This window comes from Tamandua tetradactyla, chromosome 3 (genome assembly GCF_023851605.1).
Source record: "Tamandua tetradactyla isolate mTamTet1 chromosome 3, mTamTet1.pri, whole genome shotgun sequence".
Lineage (NCBI taxonomy): Eukaryota > Metazoa > Chordata > Mammalia > Pilosa > Myrmecophagidae > Tamandua > Tamandua tetradactyla.
This window is the reverse complement of record NC_135329.1, coordinates 180766071-180778086: the sequence shown is the minus strand read 5'-3', so window position 1 is coordinate 180778086 and position 12016 is coordinate 180766071. Positions and strand designations below refer to the sequence as shown.

Here is a 12016-nt window from a genome sequence, read left to right as displayed (position 1 = left end):
TTTTGTCTCTTCTTTTTCTTTCCTTCTTTTTTGTTTTTTTTTTTTGGAGTGAAAAGGAGGATAAAAGAAATAGGAGAGGGAGAGAAAGAATCCACCCCCACCCCCTACCCTGCTATCAAAAAAAGAGTACAGGCTAAAAATCCAACATCTACATCTATTCTCAAGTCACTATAGAATAAAATAAATACCAGGATATATTATTGCATTTCTTTTTGTCCATGCCAAACTACATACCCTACACTCAAGTAATTAGAAGAATTCATATTTTTGCAAAAGGCAGCTTGAATTTCCCAGGGATTTTGAATGAAGATGAAAGAAAGATTACACAGTAGGGCACCCGTTAAACAACTCTGACTGTCCCCTTTGAATGCACGTTAGTCCTAGATTTGTGGATGTTTGTTTTGAATAATTTTTGATAAAGATGATAACCTGCTCCATTCTGCAACACAGCAGTCTTTTCAGGGACAGTGCAGACTCTAATGCAGGGAACATTAGCTGCACTAGGATGACAGGGGTAGATTTCCATTACAAATAGAGCTAAGGACATCAATAAAGGTAGGAGTGGGATTCTTTGTGGTTGCTATCCTTCACAAAATGGGATGTCTCCAAGAGAAATCATTTAATAGGAAGCCGACTACCTGGTGCTGCCATACGGTGTTGCACTTGTGCATTAGTGGGAGAGGAAAACACCATGCATGATTTTAAAACATCACAGTAAGAGAACATTGGTATCTGCCCCAGCAGATCCTTATTTCATTACTTCTTAGAGATTTTCTCATTAATTAAGCTTGCTGAGTAGGTAAAGATTCTCAGATGAAAAGTATTCTGTGTATGCAAAGCACTATTTTATCTTGTAGTTTTTCATTTCTAAAATAAAACCAGATTCCTTCTCGATCCTCTCTGCACTACTGTTGCAGTAACTAATTTCATATTAATCACTCAGTAGGTGAAACAGTAATTTCTCTGAACCATTATTATTGTGCCATACATCAGGGTCTCTCGATGTAGGGCAGGACAAGGCAATCTCTGAAAAGGGGTGTATGGAGGCAGAAGAAGCTCTCTCAAGAGAGAATTGTCAAGGAAATATATATATTATATAGGGAGATACACACACACATATACACACACACACATACATTTGGAGCTCTGATCTGCCTACTCACACCCATCCCAATTCAGTATGAGAATTCTAATTATTTATAGTCATCTCCACTTGGAGGTCTCCATACCTCTTGGAACTCAACTTATGAAGTATCTATTTTTCCAAATAGCCCTTACTTTTTATTTGCTGGTGCCATCAGCTCCCCATTTTTCCCAGTACACAGCCTTTGAATTATTCAAATCTTTCCCTTTTGTCTTCCTTTACCAAAGTACTGTTTCTTTTTCGGTAACCCCTCTTAAATATGTGCTTTCATCTCCATTTCTTCTGCCACAGACTAGTTTTTAGGTTTCTATATTGCCTAGATCTGCACTGACCAATACTGTGGCCATTAGCCATATGTGATTATTTATATTTAAATTTGAATTAATTAAAATGAAATAAAAGTAAAGTTTCAGTTCCTCAGTTGCACAACCCCATCAAGTGCTGGGAAGCCACATGTGGCTAGTTGCTACCACAATGGACAATGCAGATAGAGATGAATTCTATTATTGTATAAAATTCAATTGTAATGAGTTGGTCTAGACTATTGTAAAAGCTTTTGATATGTCACCTCATCCTACTTTAATCTATACCTTAGAGGGCTGATAGATAATGTTCCTCAAATAGCATTTCAATCATATCTCTGCCAGATCAAGAATCTCTAGCAGGAAAAGTAATAAATGAGTGAAGTAAAGGTATGGGTACTCTACTTCCATCTTTAACACCCATTCAGGATAAACAATTCAGAAATCGAGAAGAAAATTTCATCCACAATGAAACTGGAATATAGCCATAATCTCATACCAGGCAATGAAATTTGAACTTGACCCAACATTGGGAATGCACCAAAAGTTGATGTGTGCCTCAAGAGGCCCATGCTTTACTGAAAATCAGGGAGAGAATCAGAAGAGTAGAGACAACAAACGGTTGCTTAGACCAAATGGACAGGTGTAGGACCCTGGATTGTAAGGTAAATCTTTGTGAGGATCCAACTTCAGAAGGGATAGAAGGTAGGCCTAGAGGGTTTATATTTACTATGAGCAGGTCTCCTACCCTGAAGAAATTTCACGAAGTCTAAAAGAAAGAAGAAGCATCAATCTGCTTTGTACCTGATGGGCAGAATTAATGGAGCAGAGCTAAACAAACACAAACCCATCAAAAGAAAACCCAAGATCTAGGGGAGTTCATTAAGAAGCAGGCTGATTTCTTGTAATGATGATCTGTTTTCCCAAAATGGAATACCCCAGAAGACAAGCTCCTAGGGCGAGGCAACCAGCAGAAGTGGCAAGAAGATATTCTGAGAGAACATATGGAATTGATGTTGCTGGTGACCTTAGGACACTTTTGTCTATGTCTTCCAATGCTATATTTTAGCACAGATTTAAAAAAAAATTTTAAGCACTGTAGGCTATGTAGTAAATTTAGTAGTTCATAACCAGCATTTAAAAAATACATAAAAGAGAAAATATTAGAGCTTACTGCATGTAGTTAATACATAAGTACTGCTTCAAGAAGGAGAAAAGTAGAGTATTCTATAAATTCAGGCAAAATCAGGCTGGCTTCAAACATGAATAAAAGACAAAGGAGAAACATTCACAAACATGGAAAAACTAAGGGGAATATATTGCATATGGGTCCATTTAAAAAAAAAAACACCATAACTACTTAATAATGAAATGCAATCATCCAACAACTGAATCAAAATGAAAATTTAACCTGGTGAACTTGAGCAATGAAAGGTGTGCAAGTGAACAATATATTAATTTAAACATACAACTAAAGCTAAATGTCTGTGGGAATAATTAAAGAAAAATACAAATACTAAAAATCCTGATCCTATAAAATAATATCAATAATGAGAATCAGAAACCAATAAGAAGGGAGTGAGTCAGGAGAAATTCGCATTATCACCCAAGTATAATTTTTCCTGTCATCTTTCAAAACAGGCAACAGTAGTTACTATTTAGAGATGGCAAATTGAGATGCAGAGGTCTGTGCACATTAGATATAATTACAAAGTAACCACTAAAAAGACAAATTATTAGCAGGAGAGAAATACATGAAACAATGCAGACTACTTAGTAGAAAACAGAAAACAAAGCAGGCAGTAAAATAGAAGGTAACATAAAATAAGATGACCAAATGTATGTTATGACAATAACTGTAAGGGGAATAAATTTCTGTACTATAACTAAAGGATCCCAGGTATGATAAAAAACAAAACATACTATGTACTATTTCAATAGTGAAAAAAACAGGAAATAACCTAAATGTCCATTAATAGGGGACTTTGCAAAGAAATATTAGGTAGTTGTAAAAATTAGGGCCCTACTCCTCCTATACTAAAGGGAAATAAGATGTACATATGGATGAAGGTATGTATAAATAGTTGAATGATGTATTTGTGTGTTCAAATCCTTGAATAAGCATACAAAATATCTGATGGGATATGCAAAAAATTCATAACTGGTCATTTCTGGAGAGTGGAATTGGTGGTAACCTTTATACCTTATACAGTATTTGAATTTTTATACCATATATTTTAAAGATAATGTTGAAAATTTTTTTAATGTAAAAAAACTTCCCAACAACTATACATTGACTATTGCAGCATACCAAAACTTTATTTTTATAGATACCCTGCACCAGCAGACATCCTGTCTTCCTAACCTGGTTTCTCATGACTCCATTATCAAGTCAGTTAAGACAATTTCTTTCATATTACTGCTCACTGAATGTTTGATTTCTAACAAATTAACTGTCATTGCAAGAAGCCCTTGACTCTATTTTTCTCTAGCATAAGACTAAACTTAGTTGATTATAACTTCACATTAACCCAACAATTCTCCTCTTCCACCTATGCATCCTCCAGTAAATTCTCTATTAATCTATAATTGACATATCACATTGTAAAAAGATAAACAGAACAAAAACCTTCCATTGATTCATATGTAGACATTCTGCTTCCATAACTGGATTACAAGCTCCTTAAATGTATCCTATGAGTTTCCTTTCCACTAAGTTTTGGCTGACTGATTAATTCATTTAATATTAACTGATATTCTACAGTATACCAAAGAGTTCACAGGGTAAACCGATCAGGGGAGACATAAACAAGTAATTCTAATTCATTGGGGGAAACTATTAAACAAAGACTCAACAAAGGACTGTATGTATGAAGAGTTAAAGGGTAGCAGTCAATTCAGCTTAGGAATTCTGAGGAAGTGTCATAAAAGCCGTGCCCCATGAGCTGGGCTTTGAAGGAATTTGTCAGCCTTGTTACAGGAGAAGAGATGTAGAAATGGTGTGGGACAGCCCAGTCAGAGGGAGGCACACAAACATAGGGGGCGGAAATGGATGGTTTTATTTACTACCAGGCTGTAAGTCTGATATGATGGAAACGGAGTTATCCACCTGTAACACCTCTATAAATGGAATAACTTTAGTGAAAATTACTGACAAATTTCTATATATAAACTGATATTACACGGATTTCCCTAATATTTAAATATTTTGGTGAGGTAAATCTTATATTCATGCTGGTTTTGTTTGTCTGTTTTCAATCTTTTCTTGTAAAATACAAAAGAAAAAGAAAAAAACCCACAGAAATTCATTCAAAACAAATGTATGGCTTAAACTATTATAAAAGCAAACTTGTAACTATCACTGAGGTCAAGAAATAAACCTTTGCCAGATACTCCAGAAGGTCTCTGTGTTCCTTCCCCATCACAACCACTTCTATATTACATTTGTATCTTTCTTATACTAAGAATCCTGGTTCTCAAGATACAGGGAATGCTAGAATTAAACACCCCTTTAGTGTTTAGTAAAACACTCATTTGTTTTACTCTGCATTACATACATAATAATTTCAGAATTACAATACCAATACTATCACCAAAATTATATATTTTAAAAGAATTGCATTTTGCTTTTGCCAATACCCCCCCCATTTTTGTAGTTGTACTATACACTGTAAATGCATACAGACAATATATACTATGCCTCTCTTCTATTTAACTCTCATTTGTTCTTAGCTCTGTGAGTAACTATACACTGACTGCTCACCAGCAGTCTTTATGTCATTGAGTATCCAGACAGGTAGTAGATTTCTCAGAAAGGACTCACATTTTTTCCTTAGGTATCAAAAATCTGTGACTCCCTTTTCTTATAATAAAGTATTATACTTGAAAGATCTAATGATAATCTAATTTTATTTACCTTTTAAGTAACTTGTTCTTTCTACTTAGTCAGGCAAAAGATTTTTATTTTTTTACTTTTCTTTAAGTTTAGTAATCTTACTGAAAAATCATTTCTGGGTTGATGTATCTTTTAATATGTATTTTTAATATATATATATATAATCAGGAAAGTTTTCCTGAATTATAGTTTTCATCATTGGTGATGCAGGATCTAAATTTAATATTATTTCTACATAGTAATAGTGAGTAATTAGACAATAAAATCAAGAAAAAAATGCCACTTAAAATAGGATTCAAGAACATCAAAAACTTTAGGTTAAATTTAATAAGAGGTGTGAAAGACCTTTAACAAATGCTGCTGGAACACCTCAGTATCCATAAGGGAAACAAGAACCTCAGCCCTGCATTATACTATAACAGAAATCAACTCAAGATTGAAGATAAGCCTGAACACAAAGGCTAAAAACTTTGGGGTGGCAATGATTTCTTAGAGAGGACATGGAAAGGTATGATCCATAAAAGAAAAAAATGGTAAATTGGATTTCATCAAAATAAAAACTTCTCATCAAAACACACAAAAAGAATGATATGCAAATGAGAGAAAATATTTGCAACACACTCATCTGACAAAGGATTTGTATAAAAATATTAAAAATATATGCTATACAATAATAAAGAGAAAAATAACCCAATTGGAACAGAGCAAAAGAATGAAAGATACTTAGAAAAGCAAGACATATAAGTGTATTATAAGCACATGAAAAAGTAGTCAACCTCATTGTCATCAGGGCAATGCAAATTAAATTTTCAATGAAATATTCTTATACATCCACTAGAATGACTAAAATGAAAAATAATGACACACCAAATGTTAGAAAAGTTGTAGTGCACCCAGGACTTTCAGATATTGCTGGTAGGTGTGTAAAATGGCATGAACATTTTGAAAAAGGATCCTTATAAAACTAATCATGCAGCTATGTGATGAACCAGCATTTTACTCTTAGGTATTTATGCAAGAGAAACGAAGGCATATATCTGTAAAAAGCCTTGAAGAGTGTTTAGTAGCAGCTTTATTCAGAATAGCAAAAACTGGAAATAACAGAGATATCCATCAATAGGAGAATGAATAAACAAACTATGCTATACATTCATACAGGGCAGTACTAATCAGCAATAACAAGAAACAAACTACTGAAATACCCAACAACATGGATAAATCTCAAAATTACTATGCTGAGTGAAAGAAGGTGGACACAAAAAAGAAAGTATTGTATGCTTCTGTATATAAGAAAGTCTATAACAGGCAAGATAATCCTTTGGTGATAGAAAGCAGATCAGTTGCTTCATGGAATCGGGGGTGGGGGGTTACTTAATGGGAAAGCACAGAAGGAAACTCTGGTGGATTGAAATGTTCTGTATCTTGATGTGCATTCATTGAAACAGAATGCAGAATATTCTGTACATTTAAAAACTGAGCATTTTTCTATGTGTAAACCTCAATTAAAAAAAAAAGAAAAGATAATATAAAAATGCCGATTACCCCAGTTGTACTTTTAAAAATCCATGTACTGTAATCTAACAAATTTGGAGTCATTAATTCTAAATTTATTTTTATATATATATATAATTCTGACTCTTTTAAGCATATTACCTAAAGGTAATTGTTATAATAAATGAATATAACTAGTGTGATTGCTGGGAAAATATTTAAATTGCTTAAGAAAATATACCCTTTCACAAGCAATTTTAACACTTCCAAAGTACTGATTTATATGCCAGCTATTAAAGTTGAAAAGTCCAAATCATTCTTATTGATCCATGAACACACCCTCTAAAGATAAGTTGCTGGAACTCTGTTACACCTTTCTGCATTCATTCATTCAACAAATACTTATTGAGCACCTCTGTGTTTTAAGTTATGTTCTGAATGTCGGGGATTCAGCAGTGCATACGAATCCCTGCCCTGGTAAATCTGTGTGTAGTCAAGAAAGGGTGGAAACAGACAGTAAACAGAATAACTAAACATTTTGAAAATGCTAGACGGTGGTAAGTGCTACGGGGAAAATTAGAACAGGACAAGGCGGGAGGCGTGCTTAAGTGTACGTGTGTGGTATGTGCGGTGAAGCTTTTAAATACGGGGGGGAGAAAAGGCCCCGCTGAGAACATGAAATTAAGGGCCTAAAGAAGAGGCGGGTGGAACCACACAGGTCCCCCGGGAAGAATATTCCGGGCCAAAGTGAGAACAGGTACAAGTGCCCAACAGAGTAAGGAAGCCGCGGGAGGGAGAGAGGGGTCGGGGGAGGCCACAGAGGAAATGCAGGCCTGGCATAGGGCACTGAGGGTCACGGGAAAGATCTGGACTTCCACTCTCAGGGAGGTAGGAAGCCAGTAAGGAGTTTGAAGCAGTGGCATGCCGTGGCCTGACTTACAACTTAAAGGATCCTTCTGACGGCTGTGATAAGAACAGAATGAAGGCGGCTGGGCACTGGGCAAGAGAAAAGTCATGGTGAGCGTTTAGGGGCCATTACAACAGACTCCTGAGAGGTGGTTTGCACCAAGGTGTAGCTGTGCAGCTGGTCAGAAGTGGTTGGGTCCATGAGCCAAACACAAATTGGGATTTATTTTAAAACATTCTACAATTAAGGCCCTTCAAACACCACAAATTAGGGAGGTTTTGCTGCTTGCAAGAACCCATTCCATCTAGTTTTCATTCCATTTATTTCTCAGTGGGAATAGAATAATAACAATACTTTCAAAGTACTTGCTCTTGATTATATGGCTTAATTCTCACAAGGGCTATGTCAGCCTGGATGTTATAGATGAGGAAACTGAGGTTCAGAGATGTTAAGTAATTAGTCTAAGAGCTCAAATTTAAATAGCAGGAAATGTAGTCTTCAATTTCTTCCTCAATATTCATGTTTCTTCACTTAGGCTACAAAGAATCTAAACATGAGCACATTAAAAATGTATATATTATTGATAAAAGCGTATATAATGAACACTTTACTATATGCCAAAGTGGAGATAGTAGTACAATTTTCCCCATGTACCTATTATCCAGTACTATAATTATCAAATAATTCTATAATTATCAAGATTTTGCCATATTATCTTCATCTCTCCCTTTCCCCTTTTTATATTTTTGCTAAGTAGTTTGAAAGTAAATCTCAGGTATTTATCCCCTAAATACTTCAGAAGAGATATCTAAAAGTCATGAACATTTTATTATATAATTACAATGCCACTATCCCATGTAAAATTTAACAATTATTCCTTAGTATCATATAATACCTAGTTTATAAACAAATTTTCCCAAATAATGAAATATAATTTGTCTTTCCCAGTTGATTTATTTGAATTAAGGTTCAAAAACTGTCCACACATTAAATTTGGTTATTATGTCTAAGTCTTATTTATCCTGTATAACTGTACTCTTTCCTTTTCACTTTTCATTTTTTCCAGGCCATTACAACAGGTCAATTATCCTGTAGGTTATTTCACATCCTGCTTTGTCTCTTTGCTCCCTTTTGGTGTTAACCTCTTCCTCCAGCCCCCGTATTTCCTGCTTATGAAAGGTAGCTCTAGAGCAGTGTAACCCAATAGAGATTTCTGTGATGATGGAAATGCTTTTTATCTCTGTTGTTTAATACAGTAACCAGTAGTCATACGGGGCTAAGCACTTGAAATGTGGCTAATGTGACGAAGAAATGATATTTTAATCTTAATTAATTTAAATGTTAAGAACCACATGTGACTAGTGGCTGTGGTGGGAGACAGCTAGAGTTTAGTTAGATTCCACAGTGAAGATAAAGACAATTAGATTCAGGTTTAACTTTTTTGGGAGAAGAATACTGTAGTGGTTTGAATGGTGTGCTCCACCACCCTGCTCCCCAAAAGAATGACCACCAGGAATATGTGACATTATTTAGAGAGTCTTTGCAAACAAAATTAAGTTAAGGATTCTGAGATGAGGTCATCTTGGGTTTTCCAGATGTGCCCTAAATCCAATCACAGGTGTCCTTATAAGAAGAGAAGACAGCAATTGAAGAGGAGAAACAGACAAGAAGGTGATGTGAAGATTGAGACTGGGGTATGTTCTAGCTTGCTAACTGCTGGAATGCAATATATACCAGAAACAGAATGGCTTTTAAAAAGGGGAATTTAATGAGTTGCTAGTTTACAGTTCTAAGGCCGAGAAAATGTCCCAATGAAAAGAAGTCTATAGAAATGTCCAATCAAAATGTCCAATGAAGCTCACAGTTTCTTTCTCAAGTGGAAGGGCACATGGCGAACACAGTCAAAGTTTCTCTTTCAGCTGGAAGGGCACATGGCAAACACAGCATCATCTGCTAGCTTTCTCTCCTGACTTCTGGTTTCATGAAGCTCCCTGGGAGGTGTTTTCCTCCATCTCCAGAGGTCGCTGGCTGGTGGACTCTCTGCTTCATGGTGCTGCAGCATTCTCTGCTCTCTCTGAATCTCCCATTCTCCAAAATGCTTCCTCTTTTATAGGACTCCAATAAACCAATCAAGACCTAATCCAGCTTATTAACCACTCTTGTCTAAATCACATCATCCAGGGAGATGATCTGATTACAGTTTCAAACATACAGTATTGAATAGGGATTATTCTACCTTTATGAAATAGGATTTTGATTAAAACATGGCTTTTCTAGGGGGCACACATCCTTTCAAACTAGTACAGGGTGATGTCAAGTAAAGTTTGGAGCAATGTGTTTACCAAGGATTTTACTGGCTGGCACCAGAAGCCAGGAAAGAAGCAAGGAACAGATTCTCCTTCAGAGCCTCCAAAAAGAACCAACCCTACTGATTTGATTTCAGACATCTGGCTTCCAGAGAACTGTGGGAGAATATACTTCTGTTGTTTTAAGCCACCACGTTTGTAGTAATTTATTACAGCAGCTCTAGGAAGCTAGTACAAATACCTTAAAGGTGGTGAGGCATACACATCTGGTTGTCTCACCTTAGTGATGCTAAGGTGACAAACTGATGTCTCCATTGTAAAGTTCCTCCACCAATCTTTCATCTATCATTTCCTCCATTGGTGATTCTTGCCTGATTTAATTATTTCATCAGGGTTGCAAAATGGTAATTTTTGAAATCCATTATTCCTTCTCATTTATGAGGTGGAATTCTTTCCCTCAACAGTTTTTTTTATTACCTAGAAATAGATTTAATACAGGGAAGGCAGAATAAATGCTTAATTTTCTCTTTTTAATTGCTGATTTTCAGAGTAAGGAGTTAGTATCCTAGATGCTCCCAAGGGTGACAAATGAATTGTTAGGTAAATTTTTTTTTTTCAAAGAGGTAGTTGTGAACACCATTGTGATGATTTTAAGAAATATATTTAGGATGTTTTAATTAATTACATTCATTATGCTTTTAATTGCACAAATTGTCCCATATTTAGTCAATGGAGACTTTTTCTCTGTTGGCATCCTTGTCCCTTCCACTTGGTTCACCGTTCTTTGATAGCTTCCTTGCTTTCCTGACAAACAAGTTTTCCCATGGTCATCTTGAATTATCTTTTGTCCCAAACTTGGAAGCAGTCATTCCTCCTGCTCCACAGGGAGCTCTATTTCTTTTGAGTGGGGAATAACATCTAGAGACTCAATTTGGGCTCCAGGAGTGCTCACTGTGATTGAGTTATCATTGCTTCTAAGCCTTTTCTATGGAAAGAGCTGGGAAATACATATTTTTATTTTAAAAATCTTGAGTCCATACTGACATCTTCTTTTGACTTTAATTTAACATTACAAAATATTTACTTGAAGAATTTGTATTTGTTTCTCTTTGCTTTTATATGGAAAATCTTGGTTCTTAACATTTATTTGCATCATATTATTTTAAATATACAGTTTTAAATTAATAATATTAATATTAATAAGACTGTTGTATGAAGTCTAAGATTTCTTCATAGATGTATTTTTCCTTAGAATATATCCCACTAAATATATACAATCAAAATACTGTATTCTAATGTCACCTAAAGTAATTATTTTTCTTGAGTGCTTATACATCAAATTTGTTTAATAGTTGGGTTATTCATTTTGGTTTGTTTTCACTTTGTAGAGATTGCTGTTTTTCTTCAATTTTATTTATTGCATATGTTGAAGGTTTATGTCTCCAAATTAAACTATATTACAAATTATAGTTATCTATCTTTCATCTTGGTCTTCATCCTAAGCTATGCAACTATAATGTTTATTTTTGCAAATTAAAGCAAATGCTTATATATTTATATCCCTTCCTTCTTACACAAAAGGTAGCATTCTGTACACATTTTTCTACATTTTGCTTTTTCACATTACAGCATTCAAATGAGCACTCCATATTAGTGAATAGAGAGCTCACTCACTTTTCTTTAAGTTCAATGATATTTTAATGTGTGAATATCCTACTATTTATTTAATGAGTCATATAGTCTTGGGCATTTAGGTATTTCCAATCTTTTGCTATTAAAAATAACACTATAATGAAAAATCTTATGCAAATTCAATCTATAATTTTGCCATTGTGGGCTTTGGGTTGAATGCATAGAATTAGGATTACTGGGTCAAAGAGAAATACAAGTAGGATTTTTTTAGATTCTGACAAATTTCCTTCCATGGAAAATTTTTGCATTAAAACTTGCAATGCAAGAAGATGTGTATTT

At 34.8% G+C, this 12016-nt stretch overlaps 1 protein-coding gene across 19 annotated transcripts in view; it reads right to left on the bottom strand.

Annotated features, from left to right (window-relative positions):
- Positions 1–12016, bottom strand: part of PARD3B (par-3 family cell polarity regulator beta) — a 1143268-nt gene that overhangs the window by 160789 nt on the left and 970463 nt on the right. The gene's annotated exons all lie outside the window — the stretch shown is intronic.